This window comes from Vulpes lagopus, chromosome 4 (genome assembly GCF_018345385.1).
Source record: "Vulpes lagopus strain Blue_001 chromosome 4, ASM1834538v1, whole genome shotgun sequence".
NCBI lineage: Eukaryota > Metazoa > Chordata > Mammalia > Carnivora > Canidae > Vulpes > Vulpes lagopus.
The window spans coordinates 69,738,407-69,761,850 of NC_054827.1; the positions used below are offsets into that span (position 1 = coordinate 69,738,407).

At 35.9% G+C, this 23,444-nt stretch overlaps 1 long non-coding RNA gene across 4 annotated transcripts in view; it reads right to left on the reverse strand.

Moving 5' to 3' along the window:
* Nucleotides 1–21,664: 21,664 nt before the first annotated feature.
* LOC121490118 overlaps nt 21,665–23,444 on the reverse strand; it is a 28,945-nt gene continuing 27,165 nt past the window's right edge. For all 4 annotated transcript variants that reach the window (XR_005987504.1, XR_005987505.1, XR_005987506.1 and 1 more), the window contains one exon: nt 21,665–23,098. This is a non-coding gene — a long non-coding RNA (uncharacterized LOC121490118). The remainder of the gene's footprint in view (nt 23,099–23,444) is intronic.

The following is a 23,444-nucleotide window of genomic DNA, read 5'->3' on the forward strand; positions in this document are numbered from 1 at the left end:
CAAATTAAAAATAAACAAACAAACATTTAAGTAGTGAAGCTATAATGTTGAACAGCCTTCTTAAAGGTAAAACTAAATCATCTTTCCCTTCTCTCTAAGGGGAAAAAATTACTAGAAATTGTTGGCAAATAAAGAAATAATTAAACAGTGTACAATCTCAAAAATAAAGGAAAATATTGCATTATAAAATTTAGACAATCATAAATGTATATTTGTTTCCCCTCTGCATTTTGCGCTGTTTTGGGTTGTAGAGTCTATGGAGGTGCAATCCCTAGATTCCTCTTTTGGCACAGAAGCCTTCATATCTCCCAATGCTGGAGGTAGTAGTTGCTATTGGCTCACAGATGCAGCATCTCCTAGGAATTGCTCTGCATGAAGGGTGCTGCCCTGTCCAACATTATACCTCCTTCAAGGGCCACCCAACATCCCAAACCAGTAGGGTGCAGAGGCCTGTCTCCTTTGCTCCTTGCCCGACACGGGGACAATGCTGAAGGACCCATTCCTGTTCCAGAGCTCCTTGTGGCGCTTGCAGTGGCCTTGGATGCAGCTGAACCATAGCTCAGACTCTGTCTCCCTCTCGTCGGCCTCCCTTCCTCAGGAGTTGTTCCTAAGGAGAAGTCTAAAAATTTTTTCTGACGCAATCCATTTCAAGGACGTATTTTAGAAAATGGGTGTATTTTTGTTTGTTTTAGTTTGTAATAAAAAAATGTTTCTCATTCTAAGTAAATATTAAATGTTTTATCTAATTTTGTATGCATAATTTTGTATTCTTGCATTAAAAGAGGTCCCAAAAGAGCCTGAATCTGGTCCTTTTCTCTTTGGCAGGAGAAACTTCCATCCAGTTGGTCCCTCCACCTGGTGGTAGGAGAAACTATTCTAATAATAGCAGAGACTGATCAGAGGGCTCCCTGCATGAGAAGTCTGTGGCCATTATGAGCTTCACCACCAACTCCCATGGTGGTCTTTCTTCTGAATGCATTGTCGCTGGGTCTTTTCCATATTACTTGGTTTCACACCCTATAAATTTAACATTGTTCAAAAACATTTTCTAATGTCCACAGTCAAATATCCAGTCATCCCCCAAGTATCTTTATATATCTTTTTTTGACCACTCAGGTAAACAGTTTGTGCATTTTTCCTGATTGTCAGTTCTCTTTATTTTCTGTTAATCTGCAAGAATCCTTTCACTTTTATTTTCTTTCATGACATTGATATTTTTGAAAAGTTTAAGCCACTTGCACTGTAGGATATCCTACAATCTAGATTTGTCTGATTGTTCAGAATAACTGTATTGTAAGATATTTAATAATCTTTATTTGTCTGATTGTTTTCTAATGTTTGAATTGAATTTTAAACCTCTTGGAATAACAGTATGATAGATGATGCTAGGAATTTTCCATTGCACTACATCTTTGCAAATATAAAGTTAGCATGCCAATATGTCTTATTGTTTGTGAGGCCTGGTGAAATTGGATTACTCTTATTTACCTGAATGTTATCTGAGTTTCCCCCCTCTATGATTGATAAATTATCTGGGTGGTAATACCTTGAAACCATGTGAATATCCTTGCACTGATTTTTGTGCTCAGAAGTTCTCAACAAATGCTTAACTGAATACCTAAAAAGCTAGACAGGAAAGAAGTCTAAGAAATTCACATTACAAAGTGGGATCATATATGATGTCCTATAATAAAATGGGCAGAACTCAGGTGGCTCCTGTCTTGGCAGCATTGGGATTTACTGACTGAGCGAACTGGTTCCTATGCCAGAGGCTGCCACAGATGACGAGCCACACCATGTGACCCATCTAACACTGGCAATTATGTCCAATGTTTTAACCTAAATGGTCATTAGTTCCAGGTTTGTGCTTTGCTCTTGGGCTGAATCTGCTCCTTTCCACTTAATTGTGTGCATCCACATTTTCCCAGAAATACTTCTGCACTTACTGAATTCCTGGTGACACTGTCACAGCATGTTTCCAAAGTGCACCAGCTGCCCAAGGGCTGTCATGACAGCTGGGGTCACATTTGCCAGAATGATGCATCACATTCTACTAGCCTGGCTTGAGAGTCCCCTTAGTGAAGAACAGATTGATTGACTGACTGATTGATTGATTTATATTAATTAGAAGAAGTTTGACCTTTTGTATCTAGATTCCCAGGCAACTTTTCCTACTACTCTGTCTGCCAGGTGCAGTAGCTATCTTAGATGTTACTGCCTCACACTGTCGGGGGCGGGGGGGAGAAAGGAGGGAGGCACAGTTTGTGCTGAGAACCTATGATTCTCACTGTCCTTTCATTCTGCTACATGTACTGCTATTGCTAGCCTGCTTTTAGTGCCTTGGTACCTAACAGTTCTGAAATTATAATAAATATATGTCTTTACATTTTCCAAGGGTCGATTCTTATCTCTAATTCATCAGTGGTTTAGGATCCAAAAGATCAGTATGCCAGACTAATTTTGTATTTAAAGCCAGGAGCTCATTTCCTACTGCTCTGTGTCAATGTTGTGACAGCAAAACATTACAGATATTCAGCATTTCATTCCTGACATAAAACATACAACCACTAGTTGATCTGATTTGCTGATTGGGCTATACTCTAGAGCAATCCATTTAACATGAGAAAATATGGCTTTTTCTTCATTAAAAATTGTAGGGGTTCCATTGATAGCAATGTGAGCATGACTTTGCTATCAATGTGGGGAATTAATGTACTAAAAAATATTTCCTTTCACCTTATAGTCCTATTAGCCCTTGTATGGGAATGATGAAGAGTAGTCTAATGTTATATATCCAACAATTGAAAATATACTCCAGGGGCAGCCCCAGTGGCTCAGCGGTTTAGTGCAGCCTTCAGCCCAGGGCCTGATCCTGGAGACCTGGGATTGAGTCCTGTGTCTGGCTCCCTGCATGGAGCCTGCTTCTCCCTCTGCTTGTGTCTCTGCCTCTCTCCCTGTGTCTCTCATGAATAAATAAATAAAATCTTTAAAAGAAAAAAGAAAATGTACTCCATAAATTTTTTTGTAGTAGATGTAACAAAATGCCTTGTTGTTGTTTTTTTTTTTTCTGACTACTCCTTCCTTATCCCTTAATCTTCCTATCTTGATTTACTCATATTTTTCAGGAAAAGGCAGACAACAGTCAATATATTTAGAATACCTTCCAGGATTTCTAAAAGTGAAGTGATAAACATATTCCCACTCATATCCTCTGACTCACTTTCATTCACATGCACAGTTGTGCTTCCCAGTAAGGCCACGTAAGAGATATTAAACTCTAAAGACATGAACAGTCATACCAAATTGGCCACCCAGCCTGAAGGCACACGATGAGGTATAAATGGCACAATCAATCTGCAGTGTCCTTTTGTCGTAACATGATCGCTAAGTTGAAGAGTGACCGTACAACCGCTCAACATTGCCTATGTGAAGGACTGATTTTCTGTCTTAGAGATTCTTTCCTGGGTTATAAAGAAATAAGGCAAACCTAAAATTTCTCATAAGGAATCAAAGGAAAAACCACAGTCAATTGTGCCAAGTCACTGTTCTTTTTGTGCTTAATACCCTAGAGGAGTTTTAAAAGTATATGTATATCTTCTTTTTTATCTGTGTATATTATCATCAAACATTATATGAGGATTCTTTAGAGAAACAGAACCGGTAGGGTCTAAGTACACATAGGGATACAATACACATATATACACATACATAAGATGCATAATATATTCTACAATAGGGAATACATTAGAATATATAGAAAGAGATTTATTATTAGGAATTGACTCACATTATTGTGACTGTCAAGTCTTCACAACCTCAGGATGAGTTAGTAAAGCTGGAGACTCAGGAGAGGCAATTATATAGGTCCAGTCTTGAGGACAAAGGCCGGAAAACCACGAGAGTCCATGGTGGAATTCCAGACTGAAGAACGGGCTCAAGACCTTGAAAGAGGCAACGTTTCAGTTTGAGTTTGAAGGCACCGGGAGAAAAACTGATGTCCTACTGTGAAGGCAATCAGGCAGGAATTCTTAGTTGGAAAGTGGTCAACCTTTTTATTCCATTCAAATAATAGACTGGGAAGGAATCCCTGGGTGGCTCAGCAGTTTGGCGCCTGCCTTTGGCCCAGGGCGTGATCCTGGAGTCCTGGGATCGAGTCCGCGTCGGGCTCCCTGCATGGAGCCTGCTTCTCCCTCTGCCTGTGTCTCTGCCTCTCTCTCTCTCTCTCTCTCTCTCTCTCTGTCTCCGTCTATCATAAATAAATAAATAAATCTTTAAAAAAAAAAACAAATAATAGACTGGGTGGGGTCCACCCACATTATAGGGAGCGCACCCTACCTTTACTCCATCAAATTAAAGGTTAACCTCAACCAACAATGCTAACACAGGAACACCAGAATGATGCCTGTTCCAATATCTGTGGCCTAGTCACAGTGATATGTAAAACCATTCAAATATTCATTTTCCAAATGTTTATACTCTCCTTATTTTCACCTAGCACACAAAATTTCACTCCCATCACTGAACTTAATATGACAGGTGACTTGACTTTGGGTGATGGCAACTCAATTCAAGCATCTCATGTAAAAACAGTACTGATGGCAGAGGCTGTGATTCATACATTTCTGTCAGATTCATCTTATTTACTTTTCCACACAGGATTCTGTTTTTTAGAGATATGGAAGATCATAGTTCGAGTTATTTAACTGATGCCTTTTAATCATGCATTCATATTCCTGAGCAAGGATCTGTCACAATTTCAGTGTTGGACATTGCTAAGTGATATTTTTATTTCTCAGAAAGGCTTTAGAACTAGCTGGTCCCTTCATTTATGTTATAGATAGAGTCTGAAGTGTGAAGAAGCGAAATGCCTTGCTCTTGGGCTAGGCAGTAGGGAAACAAGGGTCAGAATCGGCTCTGGATTTTCAGGCCTGTTGCATCTTTCCATCTGCTGTATTTTCTCCTCCGCTTTAGCAGCAGGTAAGGACATATCAGACAGAAATGCAACATAATTTCACATTCCTCTCAGTAATCCAGACCATCATTCCTGCTGTATTTAACGCTTACCATTATTGTCATCTAAATTACTAAGAGAAAATATCAGTAAACTAAACCAAACTTCCAATAAACAATTGCCCAGTAAATGCTACCGCAAATATAATAGAGTGACCAGTACAAATAGAATTCTTCCTTTCACCGTGTATAGCAAATAGGAGCTCCTACTAAAGAATATTTCAAAATGATATTGCTATTATCTCCAGGAGAGAAATGCAAAATAATCCATAAAAGGGATATATTATAACCCCAAATAATAACAATGCCTGTATGAACAGTATCTCCTTCTCTGCAGGCACAGTTGCATAGGAGCTAGCCCTAATGGAGAAGAAAATAAAATAACAATAAAAAATTCAAACTTCAAGGTGTTGTCATAGGTCCACTTCATTTCATAGTAAATTTGTTTTAAACTTAATAGACAAGGAAAAAGAAAACAGAGAATACAATGAGGAAAAAATATTTTAACCTTCAGGATCTGGTTCATCCTATTTTTCCTAAAGCCGTTTATTTGGAAAAAGCAACAGCTGTGAAGATGAAGGATAAACAATCATCTAAGTTAGCAGCAAAGCTGCAAGAAGGATTTCCCCTTACTCGAAGTCTCTTTGCTTCCCTTTAAGGACCCAAAGTGCACTCAATACAAGTGGCGGCTTCTCTGCTTGTTGTATCTGAAGGCTCATTTTTTCCTGCCTAGTAAATGCTGGCTACAGGGTGACAGCTCAAGTGTCACAAGAGAGAAGGGGTTGATGATCAAAGTGTGGGGACAGTGGCCTCCAATGTCTGTCTGGATCACCAGCTGACCTCCCTAGAGGATTAGCAGCAAGTGGTCAAGGGCATTTCCAGACCAAGAAAGAGGAGGGGGATAAAGGTGAAATGTTTAAAACTCTAAGAAGCTAAACTTGAAATAGTCTCCCTGTTATTGCAGCATTTTCTTACATTGTTTGCATATAGGTCATTCTTTAAGAACTTCCAGATTTGATACAAAGACACAAGTCATGAGAGCATGATGATCATGGGACTCTAAAACTACCTTTCTTTAACTGCCTACTGGTATTTTTTTTAAAAAAACATATCCTATACAAATAATTAATGAGGGTAATGGTACTGACTGATGTTTTGAGGATGACCTTATTCTAGCTTACTACTGTGTGAGAAGTAAGCCTCGTTCAACTCCATTTTAGAGTGGTTTGGAATTGACCCAATAGTTTTATTCCTCATGTAGTGGTCTTGAGGAGAGACAGAAAAAAGGGATGTGTTTAAAATATGGCCCAAGAGACTATTCCAAATCCTAAGAAGTTGGATCTTGGACTCTTAGGATTTGCTAAAGGTAAAAATAGTATACCAAGCATTATTCTAAGAGTCTGTAGAGCCACTGGAACCACTCCGCACCCCAGTAGGCTGGGTCCTCAAATCACTATAACTAGGTCAAATGAACCAAATATTTCAGGGTGAAATTCACCAAGAAATGTCAAAAACAATTTAATTTGGTATTATCTAAATTTCATTAAGTTTGAGGGTTTAAAAAATAAAAATAACTCTGACTTTGAAAGGGTCAGTCAGTAAAATAAAGGCACGATGATGGACCTGGAGAGAGGATGTAAAACGGTGAGTCAGAGGCCAATGAGAGGATATATAATAATATTTTCTTTAATTCCTAGGGGCACCTGGGTGGCTCTGTGGGCTAAGAGTCTGCCTTTGGCTCAGGCCATGACCTGGAGTCCCAGAATTGAGCCCCAAGTCGGGCTCTGCATGTAAGGAACCTGCTTCTTCCCCCCTGCCTCTCCCCACTCATGTTCTCTCACTCCCTCTTAAATATTTTTTCTCAAAAAATACATTAATAAACATTGTTTTCAAAACAAAACAAGATTCTAAAGGTAGGGAAGCATGCCTACACTAGAAACTTATGATCATGTATTGCTAGCTCAATAGCAAATGAGGAAATAATTACTTGTGTGCAGAATATATATTTACAGGCTGAACATCTAATCGAATCAAATACAAAGAAACTGGTATATATCAAAAGATGACCTTTAAAAACTTACTGAGTTTGTCTCTAAAAAATTAAGGGAGACTCATCTACCTGGAGCATTTAAGGCTGTTGTATGAATTTGCACCGGTCTTCCTACATACCTACCTGAGGCTCCAATTAAATATATGTACTACTATTGTTTCTTACATTAATGTTATGAAATCAAGTTTTTGCTTGTGTTTTTCCTTCCAATCAAAGTCCTTTCAGGATTCTATTTATCTTTCAAGCTCCATTTCAACATATCTCTTCTACCTCAGAGATACTCTTATTTTTAATTCCTTTAATGCCAAAGCCAAAATCTATATTCTCTCCCCTTCCATTCCAGTGGGACTTCCATTCCATTAAGATAAAGACAAGAGTAGCAGGGTAGTGGCTCAGGGCATGATCTTGGGGTCACATGGTCAAACCCCATGTCAGGGCTCTGCACTCAGTGGAGACTCTGCATGAGACTTGGCTCTCCCTCTCTCTCTACCCCTCTTATCGCTCACACATTCTCTCTAAAATAAATAGGTAAAATATCTAAAAAGACAAGGTTTGCAGGGTAGATGGAGAAGACTCCTAGGACAAGATCAGAAGTTAGGTAATTTTTCTGAAAAATTTACTAACATTCAAGTTTTCAGAATTTTTTTCCAACTCACTTAATCATTCGACAATTTGCTGACTATTGTGAGCCAACCTTGTGCTATAAGTACCTGGAAATGTAAAGATAGGTTAAAACATAGCACCTACTCTCAAAAATTTCACATCTAATGGGCAAGAGGGATTTTTTTTAAATTTATTTATTTATTCATGAGAGGCACACACACACACAGACAGAGACATAGGCAAAGGGAGAAGCAGGCTCCTTGTGGGGAGCCTGATGTGGAACTCGATCCCAGAACTCTGGGATCATGTCCTGAGCCAAAGGCAGATGCTCAACCACTGAGTCATCTAGGCGTCCCAGCCAAAGGGACCTGAACATTGCCAGACATGAAAAGCACAGAAAATGGCCAAAAAGAAGCAGGACAGTAGCAAAGCACATGGAATTTTCATAAGTATCTACATGTCTAATTTATTCAAGATTCAGACTATCGAGATAAGTTGAGAGTTATTTTATCATATCATCCATCACTGAAGATACACTCCAGACAGAAACAAAAAACAAACACAACAAACAAAAAACATAAAAATCTTATTTGTTGCCCTGAGCATGTTTGAATTTGGTCCTAAGCTTCATTTGTTTTAGATTTTCACATTTCATGGTTCACTTAGCTCCTATGAGTCAGATGAAACATTTTTAAAACCTATTCTTATCTACTTATTTGCATATATGTTTATTTTATAAGCTTGGAATTTTCACATTAACTTTCTGACCACAATGTTGAAGTCCCATGATAGAGTATGAACATTTTTAACAACTTTGTCTATATTGCAATCTCTAAAAATATTTTTTATGCTTAGCTTATAAAACATTCAAGTGTACAAGAAGGTAGGCAGATGTATACTTAGGAAAGAACAAACTTTAATAGAGACTCAAAATTATTTAGAAAGCTAGATGAAGACAATATTTGGTAGCTTTCTAAAAACAAAGAAAAAACTGTAAAATCTTAAAGGGAAATTATTATGGGACTACAGAAGGCTTAATATTGGGGAATTGGAATAATGGCTTTATTTTCTTAATGAAGAATGACTAACTGTGAACTTGAATCAAATAATTAACCTCTCTGTGACATCCACTACTACTCATCTATTATATTGAGCTGAATATTTCTTCTTACCTTTATTCTTTAGAAATATTTTTTATTATTATTTATTCATTTGAGAAAGAGAGAGAAAGAGAGACAGCACAAGCAGGGTGAGCAGCAGGCAGAGGGAGAGGGAGAAGTAGGTTTCCCACTGAGTAGAGCACCAGATGCTGAGTAGATAACCCAGGCTTCTGGGATCATGACCTGAGCCAAGGGCAGATGCATAACCAACATAGCCACCCAGGCACCCAAGAAATGTTTTAGAGGTTTTATTTATTTGAGAGAGAATGAGAAAGAGAGAGCATGAGCAGGAAGGAGAGGGAGAAGCAGGCTCCCCGCTGAAGAGGGAGCACAACTTGGGGGTATCCATCCCAGGACACTGGGATCACGATCTGAGCCGAAGGCAGATGCTTAACCAACTGAGCCACTCAGGCACCCTTTATTCTTAGCTTTAATTTCTTCCTTTACTATGTATAGACGATAAAGAAATATCCAGAGGGTTCCTAATATTGGAGTGATTTGCCTGTACATGATTTAGTTGGAGGTTGGAGCTACTTCCTATGTCCACCAGTGTGACTGGCAACAACAACAGAAAGGAAAGATGTAAGAGCGACTACATTTTAATTTTCTCTCCTTCCAAGGATCAAGATTTTTTTTTTTTTCCTAAATTTCACAGTTACACTGTAATGGGGTTTGCCGTGTGGTTTTGGTCAAAAGAGGACTTTTCAAGATGACATTCTGCTATTTCTTATCTTCTCTCCATTTGTGTCTCACACAGCAAATTTGCTCACTGTATAAGTCAAAACAAGATTTGCTTCATTTTGACAGCATTGAAGTTCAATCTTCACTTTAAAAATCAAGCTCTTCTTTCTGTTTCACATCTAGGATAACTGATCATTGAAACTTTTAGAAAATTCAAATGTGTCTTGCTAGCTTGGTTTACATATGCAGCTAACAAGATTTTGCTCGGTTCTTTCAAAAATAGTCTAATTTCACTGTGACAACAGGAGCAATTAGATGTTTTGAGGTTCATAGATAGCCAGAAAATGTTCCAGGAAATGTTTAAGGAACAGTTAAGAAACTAAACAAAAATAGAAATTGTAGAGAAATATCATTAATTCATGTGGCCTAGAAGGAGGCTATCTAAAGTTGTTATGAAGACATAAAACATATACTAATTTAAAATAAGTACAAATTTGCTCATATAGAATATGCTGTAATTGAAACCAAGGTAACAAAATGCCATAGGAATCTTTAAGCCATGTATTTAATAAATGTATATGATAGAAAAGATCATATAATGGCCTTTAATAAATCAGCTACTATCTTCTTATAGATGTTTTTACAAAATTTCTAACAGTTCCTTTATAATGTCCTTTAAGAATTCATTCTCTAGTCTTATTCATTAATTTTGCTGCCTACCAAAATGTGGTTAACAACCCAGATAAACTTCAGGCTAAACTTCAGGCCAGTTCACTGAAAATTCCATTATTGATGTCCCAAGCAAGATGGTTTCACTACACCACTGCAAAATCATAGTAATACTTCTGTAAATACTCTTTCTTGTGGCTTCAAAGATTTCTACAAATGTTGCCTAGGATTTTTGAAATGTGAAAAAAAAAAAGCAAACATTATTGGACATTAAAGGAGAGGTGAATAAGATCTCAATAGAGATTATGAGTGTGATCACACTTTTAAGAAACTTGACAATCAGCTTTATAAATTTATGAGCTGATATCCTCTGTTTCAACTTTTATCTCTAAAGTGTCTTTGGCAGCCAGCACTGTCTCCAGTAAACAAACAAACAAATAAAAAAGGCTCTTGCCAGCCAGCCTGATGAAACAGCAGAGAGTCTGGCTGTCACCCCGGAGCTACCCATTTGCTTCTGTATGCGCTAACTAGGAGCAAGACTCGTCCACCCAAGAGTATAGCACTAGAGAAATGATCCTTATGGTGAGCAGAAAAATGTCACGAAAACTGAGACACTATTGAGAAACTAGTCAGTGTAGTGCTTTATTTTTTGGGGGATCTCCTTTATACCTGCTGCTTGTATACTCAAGCCTACCCAGGGATGGCAGTCATCTGGGTCTGTTTTATGTAGCTTTGATAGATCTGAACAAGCTGATTTTATCATAAGAGACAGAAACTATAAAAATACAGATGCAGACTCTCTTAAATTTTCATCCTTTTATTTTTGCTCCATAATCTTACTACTTCTGCCTTCAGGCTCTTTGTGTGAAGGTTATTATCAATTCTTCCAGCATCCTTCACTGATTCCGGTTTAAACAAAAGGAAATATTTCTCTTCTTCCTTTTACACTTTCCCTGAACTTCATGGCCCCACCAAAAGTTATACAATACCTCAATTACAACTCTTTTTTACATTTTATTACAAGTATTATAGTGTCCGTCTCTATTCTGGTCTCTAAACTTGGTGAGAAAAAGTATTATACTTGCTTCATCATTTTTATCGCAGTGAGAAGCTGAGTAAGTGTTCATGAACAATTGTTTGAAGTAGACTGAATGGAACATTATCCACTGATGTCTACTTCTTTATGGTCTTACCAAAACGACATTAGGATGCTGTGACAGTGACAGCACTTCAAAGTTATACCTCTTCTTGGAATGAGAGGGGAACTATTATTTGATTCTGAGATCAAAACCAAAACTTTCAGTGACAAATCTAGGACTTATGTTGCCCTCATTAAAATGGAGTCCTTGAGCACTGTCCATCCCCTTTAGAATTTTATGAGAAATGATTATTCAGTCAACGTGCTAGACCCGGGTACCATGACAATTTTCCTGCCTGGTAGCTGAGAGGGAAAATAGGTGTCCCCTTTAACTTAAAGGAGACCAAAGTGAGACAGGAGTTAGGATGTTGCATTAGCAGTGGTTCTCCAGAGAAACAGAGCTTCTAGGATACATTTATACAAAGACATCTATTATGAGGAATTGGCTTATGTGATTATGTTGCTGAGAAGTCCCACAGTCTGCCTTCTCCAAACTGGAAACACAGGACAGGGAGGCATAATCCTAAGCTAAGTCTGAACTCCTGAGAACTGGGGGGAACTGATGATACAGATTCTAGTTCAAAGGCAGAAGACTAATGTCTAAAGGACTAATGTCTCAAGCAGGTTGGCAGGAAGCAAAAAGACTGAATTTTTCCTTCCTCCATATTTTTGTTCTATTCAGGCCCTCAACAGATTGGATGATACCATCCACTTGGGGGGAGGACAATCTATTTTACTGAGTCCACTGATTGTAATGCTGACTTCATCCGGAAACACCCTCAACAGGAACACACAGAAATTATATTTAATCTGGGCAACACTTAGCCCAGTTGAGTTGACACATAAAAAATTATCACAAAGGTGAAACCATGAAAATGCCGGAGTTTTACTGTAATGAGACTCACTGAGGTGCTGACCCATTTAAGATCTGAATTCTGTTACCAAAATATTTCTCTACTCTTGGGACTTTATTATTTTAGGCTCTTCACATACATATTATAAAATACATAATGTAGAAACAGGAATGTGGATAACTGATTAATTGATGGGTTTAATTCCAGAGTTTTTTTTTACTTTCACTACTTCACATAAAGTAGAGGATATCTTTATATTTGGGAGTTTGGGAGTTTCACTTAGAAATCACAGGGTTTGCCCAAACTTTTTGAAACCAACATCTCTACAAAAGCAGTTTCCAACCCACATGAATATGCTAATCAAAAAGAAAATGAAAATGTTTATAAGTTACAAGGCTAATTTGCAAAAAACTGCTTAGCTCATTATAGAAAATAACACTGTTTTAAGATTAGGGATTAAGCTATGCAACAACAGACATTTTAATGACTCTTCAAGGATATTTGTTGGAAAAAGCTTGTTTAACTAGAGAAAGTTGAGGACTTATCGATGACTTTTGTAAAGAGAAAGAATTTTCCACGTTCAACAAAAAAGCCAAATACAGAGAGAAAGTATCAGTGGACAAAAGGAGACTAAGATGTACACATGTGTGAGATTATTTGAAATGTAATTCACTCAACCCAATAAATAAAATGTAATAAGGGAAAGTGGAGACACATCAGTCTATAGAAAGCATAAAAAGCTGCTATTTTAGTCATTAAGAGTCACAATAGACCCCGTTATAGAAGCAAGGTTGAAAAATGAGTCCTTCATATACAAGTACAGGATGATCATAATGTGGAGGCTTTTCCCAGCTAGAGTTTATCAATCAGGCATTTGTGTTGTCTCATAATTATGATGATATTGGCACTGTTTTCTGAACACAATTATTGCTCATTAAGCGTTTCTTCAGAGGCATTGGCTAGCTCAGTTGGTGGAGCATACGACTATTGATCTTGGGTCCTAATGAGTTTGAGCCCCATATTGGAGGCAGAGATTACTTTTTTTTTTAAAGTTTCTTAAAAAGTAAAGTAGGTGAGAAAAATATTAGCTGACCAACCCAATAAGACCTTCCTATCCTAGTATACTCCAAAAATGTTATCCAGTGTCTTCACAGAACAAAATAAAACAAGCTGCATATATAATTTTCTGTCAAATTCTTGCAAAATTCATGCAAAACTTCTGCATGAAGTTTCTGTCACTTCATATCTGGCAAATAAAGCATAGTTCATAATGAGTTTTACCAGACTGGAAAAAAGAATTGTGCAAAATAAACACCTAAAGTTTTATAATTTAAAAATTTTTCCATCTAAACACAAATCTAAGACTCTCAATTCTGATTTGCGGTAGAAGATTTTGCCTTAACTTGAAAAGTCCAGATAACTAATTTTTTAAAAAAAAGTTGTCATAAAGATTAGCACTATTAGCCTTAAAAACAACTTGATGAATACTTAAAAAATGCACCTCTCTTGGGAATGTTCAGGTCATGCCATAGCACAGACACTAGAATTCAACCCTTTCTCACTCTCTTCAGATGGTTATCTCTGCACAGTGCACAACCTGCACTACCATATTTGGCTGTTATCTAAGACTTGAGAGAGAATATTCCCAGGGAAATACTATTTCCCTAACTCAATCATATTAACCCTAACTATTTAGAAATATCTGTTAGTTATCACACACCAGTCATATGATTATATAGCACATTAATGCATTTTAAAAAGTTCAACACTTTTTATGTCTTGTTTTTATAAAGAAATCAAAATAACTCTCTTTTTAAAGTACTTTCTTTGCATGATGTATTCCAGTAGGCACTATATATACATATCATTTATTTCTAAAAAATCCTTTGAGGATGGTATGTTTTCCTCACTTGATAAGGGAAACTGTATATATTTTTTCTTCAAGATCACAAATGTTCTTCACAAAGATATTTAGAGGTATTCATAGATGTCTAGGGATCCACATATATAATTGGGACCTATATTTTCGTTCAACTCCTAATTTTTGAGGTATGAGTATATACTGCCATTTCATACTATTCCTGCTTACCTGTGTATGTGTCAGAGAAGCTATTCCAGATTGTGAATGGCTGAAGCAGAAGAACCAGGCACTATACACACACACACACACACACACACACAGGCACTATACACACACACACACACACACAATAATATACATGTATATATACACACACACATTATATATCATACAGTATATATTTAATTTTGTTTTTACCACTCTGGGTATCTGACATTCTTGCATATGTAACCCTTTCATTATATTTACATAGAAACATTATCCATTACCTAAATGTAACTAAGTGTTTAGAAAACTGCCTTATTAACTTGTTGGTTATCAACATATATTAATTCCACAGATTTAGCCAAACTTTATTTCCTCTTGGGTTATCTTTTAATCTGTACAGCTTCAAGGCTAGGCTCTAAGTATCTCTTCTCTCTGCCTAGTTTCTTCCTCTATGTTTTTATTGTTTTCTATCCTTTGTCTCCTCGCTTTAATCCTATAATCCATCTCCTAATGCTATCCTTGGGACAATGTGGGAAGTGGAAACCATGAAGACCCTATTGAAGCAACTTCTCAAAATATTTTGTGCTAATGTGAACAGAATTTAATATGCTTATTCTAAACAGCAACTACAAAGCAGATTTTTCAATCAGCAGGGAGAAGAAAAAGAAATACAGTAGGTGAGGGGCCAGAAACCTTTGTCCTACGTATCAAATAAAATGAAAGAAGTGAATGAAATTAAGCCAGTATAGTCAATTTTTATAAATAAAAATTCTCTATTATCACTAATAGCATTACAAGCTCTATTATCTTGAATAAATTATCTAACTTGAGAAATAGAACTGTGATCAGAAAAGTTTACTGACAGACTTCAAATAGCACTCTTTCACTGCACATGCATTCAGCCTGGCAAGCCACAGAAATCAGGTCTACTTATTTCACAGAAGAAAAAACAATTGCACTATTATCATCAATGCTGAGCTGTGAACTTCTAAAAAGCAAGTTAGATTTTTTTCCACCTAATGCAGTGTCAAAATGCTGCCAGAAACATCCTGATCTCAGGATTTTTATTGCTGTTGATGATGTATGAAGTGGAAAGAACATAGCTTGATTTTCTAATAAGTTGTTAAGCTTGCACTACTGACTACATTATATATATATATAAAAAGAACTGGATAACTGAGTGAGTATGATAGGAAAGTCACTGATGGGGAAGAAAACTAGAACCCCGGAATGTGTCAGCTTTATAGAGCCACATTTTTGGAAATATTGTACTTTAAATCAAAGAAAGCAGGTTATATATGAATGTTTTTAGGAAGTTACTATTACAAGGCTTTTGAATAGAATGTATTATTTTCTAAAAAAGTGCTTCCAGCAGAAAATATGTAATTGTTTTAAAGAAGAAATAAGTCATCAAGAGGGATAAATCTCTACAATTTTCTTACTGTAAAACACAATTTAGCTTCAATAATCATGCTTTAGTGATAAGCAGTAACATAGTAAATAGGAATGGGAAATATAGACATGAGAAAAATCTATGCTTGTCTTAAAAATAAGTTGCTACTTAGACTATTTACACATACCTATATTTACATATGATGAAAATTTATAACAAGCAGTTTCATAATGTTCTGAGTCTTTTAACAGCCTTATTATAACCAGACATAGAGTTGGTTAGAAAAATAGGTAAATCTATTCACTGTATGATTTTCACAGATTTAAAAATAGTACTATCTATACTATATGTGTGTGTATATATATCTTATATAATCCTGTTTTAACATATTTATATTACTACCTTTTTTAAGCCTGTTCTACATTAGCAGTATCACTTTATTCAGACTGCATTCATATATCCTGTTACACATTTACTTTTGCTCTATAGGAAATGGCTACAGTATGATTACATTTAAATCGAGACAGTAAATTTAATTGCATTTCCATCTAATTATCTGTCATTAGGCCTATCCCGAAGTTTCATGTTACATGTCCTTCTTGATTTGGCTTTCTTCCCTTCTAGGACCCAGGCTGATGGAGCCGCCCTAGTGTATACATGTCAGGTTAGTGCCAGGGCAAAGGAGCCATGGTGTAACCATCTAATCACTATTAATGGTGTAGAAATAATAGCTTCCACTCATATTTCATTAGACAGAGCAAATCGCGTGGCCATGCCTGATATCTATGGGATAGGTCCAGCAAGGAGGAGTTTGGTAGAGAAAAGCATGATATTTAGTCAATAATACAGATTACTTCAACAATCAAATCCAAGTCTTCAGACAGTTCTGACCTTGCCTACTAATCTATTATTCACTTCAGAACTTTCTTTCCTTACCTCTATACTAAAACTCTTCCTGCTTGGGTCAAGTCAAGGTTAGCATATCTAATGGACACTTTTCTATCCTTATATTTTGATCTTGCAGAAGCATTCAAGTTTCCCAGTCCCCCCTAATTTTTCATTTTGACATTCAAGACTCCAAACTATTATTTCTAATTTTCTTTTTTCTTTTTTCTAGTGTTCTTTGCCAGCTCCTTCTCCTCTGTCTGTCCTCTGAACGTTCGAATAACTCAGGATTCATTCTTAGGGTCTCTATTTGGTTGCTTTTATTTATTACTTTCTAATCTCTCCCTAGATGAATATAGATTCCATCTATATTCTGGTAACTCTCAAATATCTTCAACCTTGACTTTTTCCCTGAGCTCTATTCACTTGTATATCGTTTAGGAATCCGAAACATAGTATTTGTAAATACAAACTCATGATATCTCTCCACCCAAAATGTGCTTCTTCATATTTTGTTTGACAGCATTGGAATTCCTTCAGGTTCTTCTAGCCAGTGATCAGGGCTTCATTCTTTAAATTTCATTTCCCTCACCTTTTTACTATCATAAATTATTTATTTCTAGAACAATTTTACTGAGGTATAAGTGATATATCTTAAAGTACTGCCTATATAACTCAATCTTTCTAGAATTCTCTTTAATCCATCCTCTTATGCCTAATATCTACAACCATTTGTCTTCAGAATAATCACTTCTTTGGAAAGCCCTCTCTAACATAGTTAAAATTTACATTTAAAATATGATTTATATTTTCCTACTAATATCTACCATAACACCCTGAATTTTTTAAGAAAAAATAATTTTATAGAGACTGCTTCTGGCCCACAGCTGCACACCCACTCTTTGGATAGGAAATGAACTCAGTGAGTCCTTATTCCTTTGTCTCATCTGGGCCACATTCCGAATATGTGAGTCTAGATATTCCCTACCTCAACAGCCCTGAGCCTACTTACAGGACCATTAGCAGGACTAGTGAGTGATGTTGCAGGTAAGAGGTAGGAAAATAATGGTGGGAGTCCAGAACCTTCCATTTGTGCTCTTGCCTTGGGCCCTCGAAATATGAAGGAAAGGTCTGCCCACCATGTTCCCTTTTAAATCAGAGACTTACTGACTGCAGCCCACTATTACTGTTCTGTCTCTCAGAGAAGAGAAAAATACATCACTTAAGGGTGAATACAAATTCAGGTCTTTAGCTCTCCAGAGTCTTCTGCAGTCATCTCTCTGCATTCAGTAATCATAAAAACAACACAAATACTAGCAGTGTGGCCACACTTCAAATTTTGTTTGCTTGTTTAGTTCTACTTCCCCTTAAGAAAAAAAAAAAGATTTTATTTATTCATGAGAGACAGAGAGGGAGGCAGAGACACAGGCAGAGGGAGAAGCAGGCTCCTGCGGGGACCATGGTGCAGGACTGGATCCCAGCACCCTGGGATCACAACCTGAGCTGAACACAGACTCTCCACAACTGAGTCACCCAGGCGTCCCCTCTTAGGAAACATTTTTATATGGATATATCTCTATGGAAGCAAGGCCTTGTAATTTCTCTTTACATTTACTGATACACTTCCTAGTAAGCCTTGTAGTATCTAGTGCTTTTTTAATTATTATTATTATTCTGATGTTACAGGAGGTGTACTTTCAAATTTTACTCGTAGAAATGTTGGGCTACAGGGGCTCCTGGGTGGCTCAGTGGATTAAGCATCTTCCTTGGGCTAGGGCATGATCCTGGAGTCCTTAGATGGAGTCCCACATTGGGCTCCCTGTTGCCTTCTGCCCTTCACCCCACTCATGCTCTCTAATAAATAAAAATCTTTAAAAAATAAAAATTTAAAAAAATATTGGGCTATATATTTAATTTGTCTAGGTATATGACCATATATACCTCATACTGAAAATACTAGATATCCAATGTTCAATAAGCTTTTTTGAATATATATATATATATATATATTCAAAAAATAAATAGAGAGAGATCTAATTGTTGGGTATTGATAAGTGCAGTTTGAGTATATCCCCCATGCAATGGTTTGGTAATTTGGTTATTTAGAACCATTTTGTTTTTCTTCCCACGCTATATCCAACATAGAAAGAAAAGGTAAAACCAGAGATTCAGCATAAACAACATTATCTGATTTTAGTTCCTTTCCAGTGGCTTGGATCTTATAGCTGCTTTCAAAGTCTACATTAGTTTTTTATAATAAAAAATTTCCAGTGAAATAACATATTTAATCTAAACTTTCAAAACTATTAATATAGAAATGAACACACTTTCATGAAATTGAAAATACCATTCTCTTAATTCTAGTCTCTATTCCACCTGTGATTATATTCCCCATTTCATCCTTAAGTACGTTTCCTCAGAATAAATTAAAATTGTCAAAATTTTTTCTAATTTTATTTTTAATTATCCATGTTAGAATATTAATAAATCATATTTTCCCAACCCATTATTTATTTTTTCTAATTCTAACTTCCTTCATAAGTTTATTATAGTTCATTTTTTGTTTGTTTGAGGTAATTTGCTTATTTTGTAGATTATTTTTAAATTTCCTGGAATCAAATGCTGTTTTTGAATTATGCCTCTTTCTCCTGTGGTTTATTTAAAAAGAAGAAAGAAAGAAAGAAAGAGAGAGAGAGAGAGAGAAGAAAGAAGAAAGAAAGAAAGAAAGAAAGAAAGAAAGAAAGAAAGAAAGAAGAAGAAAGAAAGAAGAAGAAAGAAAGAAAGAAAGAAAGAAAGAAAGAAAGAAAGAAGAAAGAAAGAAAGAAGCTACAAATTTGTTCTGAGTACAGCTTTGGCCAGAGCCCATAATTTCTGAAATTTAAAATTAATTAAGTTTCAAAGAACCTGTAATTTCAACTGTCATGTCCTCTTTAATATAAGGAACTTTCATAGTATTTAGAAATTTTAGACTGTCATATTATTTTTGGTTATTTTTTATTTGTAGTTTTATGGTATTTTGGTCATGCTATGTAGCCATATAGTGTTTTCTAACTGGAATTTATCAAAGTTTCCTTTTTGGCATGATATATAACTGGTTTATATAAATATTCTCTGGACAATAAAATTGGCATTTTATATACATCAGTTAAAATTATGCTTAATTACTTGTCAGATATATATGACATTCATTAGTTATCAATTTGATGATTATAATAGATAATTTCTTATGCCACTCAATCTGTTGGAAATGTAACACAGTGGAACACTAAAGATGATGCAGACACTGCTTTCACAGTCCCTATATTTGAAAATTCACAGTTAGGGAATCAAGTGATAAGAAGTAATAAAAATAACTTCAATGGGATAACTGTTTTGATGGGTGTTCTGAAAGCACATAATAAAAACATATTACTCAGGGCTAGGGGTCAATGTCTTCATATCTGGAATACATGATATGCAAATTAAGTTACTAGGCAAAGGAAGGGAAAATATTCCTGGAGTAGAGTACAATTTATGTGAAGCACAGCATTTGGTATATTTGAGTAACTTAAGAAAATAAAAGGAATAGGAAGTTGGGGTACAAGTATGTGGCAATGAAAAATAATCCAAAGAAGTAACTTTACATTTAAGTTTACTAAGTACTCATTACTGAGTTTAAAGTAGGTTGGTGAGATAATCAAATTTTATAAGAAAAAAAACCTAGGATATATATCTATAAAAGTCTCTTATGGTTTGTTTCCTTCTCTCTCTTTTCTTCTCCCATATGCTCATCTCCTTTGTTTCTCAAACTCCACATGTGACTGGAATCATATGGTATTTGTCTTTCTTTGACTGACTTATTTCACTTAGCATAATACACTCTAGCTCCATCCACATCATTGCAAATGGCAAGATCTCATTCTTTGAAATAGCTGAATAATATCCCACTGTAAGTATATACCACAACCTCTGTATCCATTCATCGGTCGATGGACATTTGGGCTCTTTTAATAATTTGGCTATTGTTGATAATGCTGCGATAGCATCAGGGAGCATGTAACCCTTTGAATCTGTATTTTTGTATTGTTTGGCTAAATACCTAGTAGTACAATTGCTGGATTGCAGGGTATTTCTAATTTTAAATTTTGGGGAAACTCTATACTGTTATCCAGGGTGACTATACCACTCTGTATTCCCACCAACAGTGCAAGAGGGTGCCACTTTCTTGCCAATACCTGTCTTCTTGTGTTGTTAATTTTAGCTATTCTGATAGGTGTGAGGTGATATCTCATCATAGTTTTGATTTGTATTTCCCTGATGATGAGTGAAGTTGAGCATCTTTTTATGTATCTCTTGGCCATCTGGATGTCTTCTGCTCATTTCTTAACTGAGCTATTCATTTTTTGGGTGTTGAGTTTGGTAAGTTCTTTATAGATCTTGGATACTAACCCTTTATCTGTTATGTCATTTGCAAATATCTTCTCCCATTCTGTAGGTTGCCTTTTAGTTTTATTGATGGTCCCCTTTGCTACTCAGAAGCTTATTTATCTTAATGAGGTCCTGAGGTCCCAATGGTTCATTTTTGCTTTTGTTTCCCTTGCCTCAAGAGATGTATCTATAGTAAGAAGTTGCTACAGCCCCCGTCAGTAGGTTGCTGCCTGTGTTTTCCTGTAGGATTTTGATGATTTCTTGTCTCATGTTTAGCTCTTTCATTAATTTTGAATTTATTTTTGTGTGTGGTGTAAGAAAGTGGTCCAGTTTTCCCAACACCTTTTGTTGAAGAGACGGTCGTTTTTCCACTAGATATTCTTTCCTACTTTGTCAAAGATGAGTTGATCATATAGCTGTGGGTTGATTTCTGTGTTTTCTGCTTCATTGATCTGTATGTCTGTTTTTGTGCCAGGACCCTAGTGTCTTAACGACTACAGCTTTGTAATACAGCTTGAAAACTGGAATTGTGAGGACTCCAGCTTTACTCTTCTTCTTCAGAGTTACTTCCGCTACTTGGAGTCTTTTGTGGTTCCATATATATTTTAGGGATGTTTGTCCTAGCTCTGTGAAAAATGCTGGTGGTATTTTGAAAGGACTTTTGTTAAATGTGTAGATTGCTTTGGGTAGTATAGATATTTTACCAATGTTTGTTCTCCCAATCCATGAGCATGAAACGTTTTTCCATTTCTTTGTGTCCTCTTCAATTTCTTTCATAAGTGTTCTACAGTTTTCAGGCTAAAGAAACACAATTAGGAGGTTACTACAGTAACACAGGAAAGACATAAAGGGAAAGTGAATGGAGTTACTAGAAGTGACAGAACTAAAAGGATGAATTTGATAGATATTTAGGAGGGATAATTAATGGTAATTGGTGAGTAATCAGAAGTTTTTCCTTAAATTTCCCTTTAAAGATACTCAATGTATTTCTATATATTTATTGATAATATGCATTTTCTGTTCTGTGAATTTTATTTTTACGTCCTTCAGTCATTTTCCTGATTTGTTTATTTTATGTTTTCAATTTGTATGGGCTTTTTGGATACTAAGAAAAGTACTTTATCATGTCACATATATTGCAATATTTTTCCCAGTCTAAAAGTTGTCTTTTGATATTATCTCTGGGAGTTCTCCCTCTAAATGCTTTAAAGTTCTTTTGTTCATTTACTATTTCATTCATTCAGAAATTGCTCACTCAATAAGGGAAAGGAAAAGAATAGACTCAAGAGCACATGTTGAAAGGAGGTGAAGGTAAGTAAAAAGGTAGTTAAGTGTAATAGTATATATAATATCATTTCATCCTACAACAGCCTAGCGGTGTAGACAAAAGCTTTTCAATTTTGCAGGTTAATAAATGGAGGCACAGAGTTTAAGTAATGTCACTAGGATTTAAAACAATATCTGAGTGGCTTAGAAAGCTCTTTCATTAACCATGCTGCCAAATGTGGTGAGATTGCTGCAAATCTTTTCAATGTTATCCTTTGAGCCTTTTATCCCACATAATCCAATTTCGTTGACCTATCATGTTGTATGAATAGTGAGAGAATTAACTCTAAAAAAAGACATATTATGAAGTAAGAGACCCTATATTTTAGATAAAGTACATATACCCACATACACATACATTTTAGGAATTTCGTTTTAACATAGATATTAGTTGACTACAAACCCATACAATGTTGAATAAATACAAGGTATCTATAAATGGCTGAAAATCAATGATTAAATTTATGTAACATATATTAAAAAATTATTGATTATAAGTACTTTGTCAACATGATTTAAAACATTCTAATATATTTAGCAAAAAAATTTGTCACAAAACAAACAATCCTAAGGGGAGAATTTTTGTATTATGTATGTATCCAGAAATATGCATTGATAAATATGCTTATTAATATGATAAACAAATTACAGTGAGTCCACTTTTCTTCTTTGATAACAATGAATAGAAACGTGAATATAGGGATCCCTGGGTGGCGCAGCGGTTTGGCGCCTGCCTTTGGCCCAGGGCGCGATCCTGAAGACCCAGGATCGAATCCCACGTCGGGCTCCCGGTGCATGGAGCCTGCTTCTTCCTCTGCCTGTGTCTCTGCCTCTCTCTCTCTCTCTCTCTGTGGCTATCATAAATAAATAAAAAAAATAAAAATTAAAAAAAAAAAAAAAAAAAAAGAAACGTGAATATACTAGTTAATAACTGTATCAGGGATCCTGTCTTATATCCAGACTGTATCTGAATATGATAGGAAGTTGATGAGGATACTATAATTCTACTTATAAAATGGTCTAAAACCCACTCATCTTGATTTTTTTTTCTCCCACAATTTCCCCATGAGAATAAGCTTTAGTAGCCTCAATTTGAAATGCATATTAGCAGCTACTTTTCCTTCTTTTGACTTACTTTATCAAATCCCTATGAGTGGTTTCTGAACTTCCCAAATAAACTATTATACACAAACCCTTGCA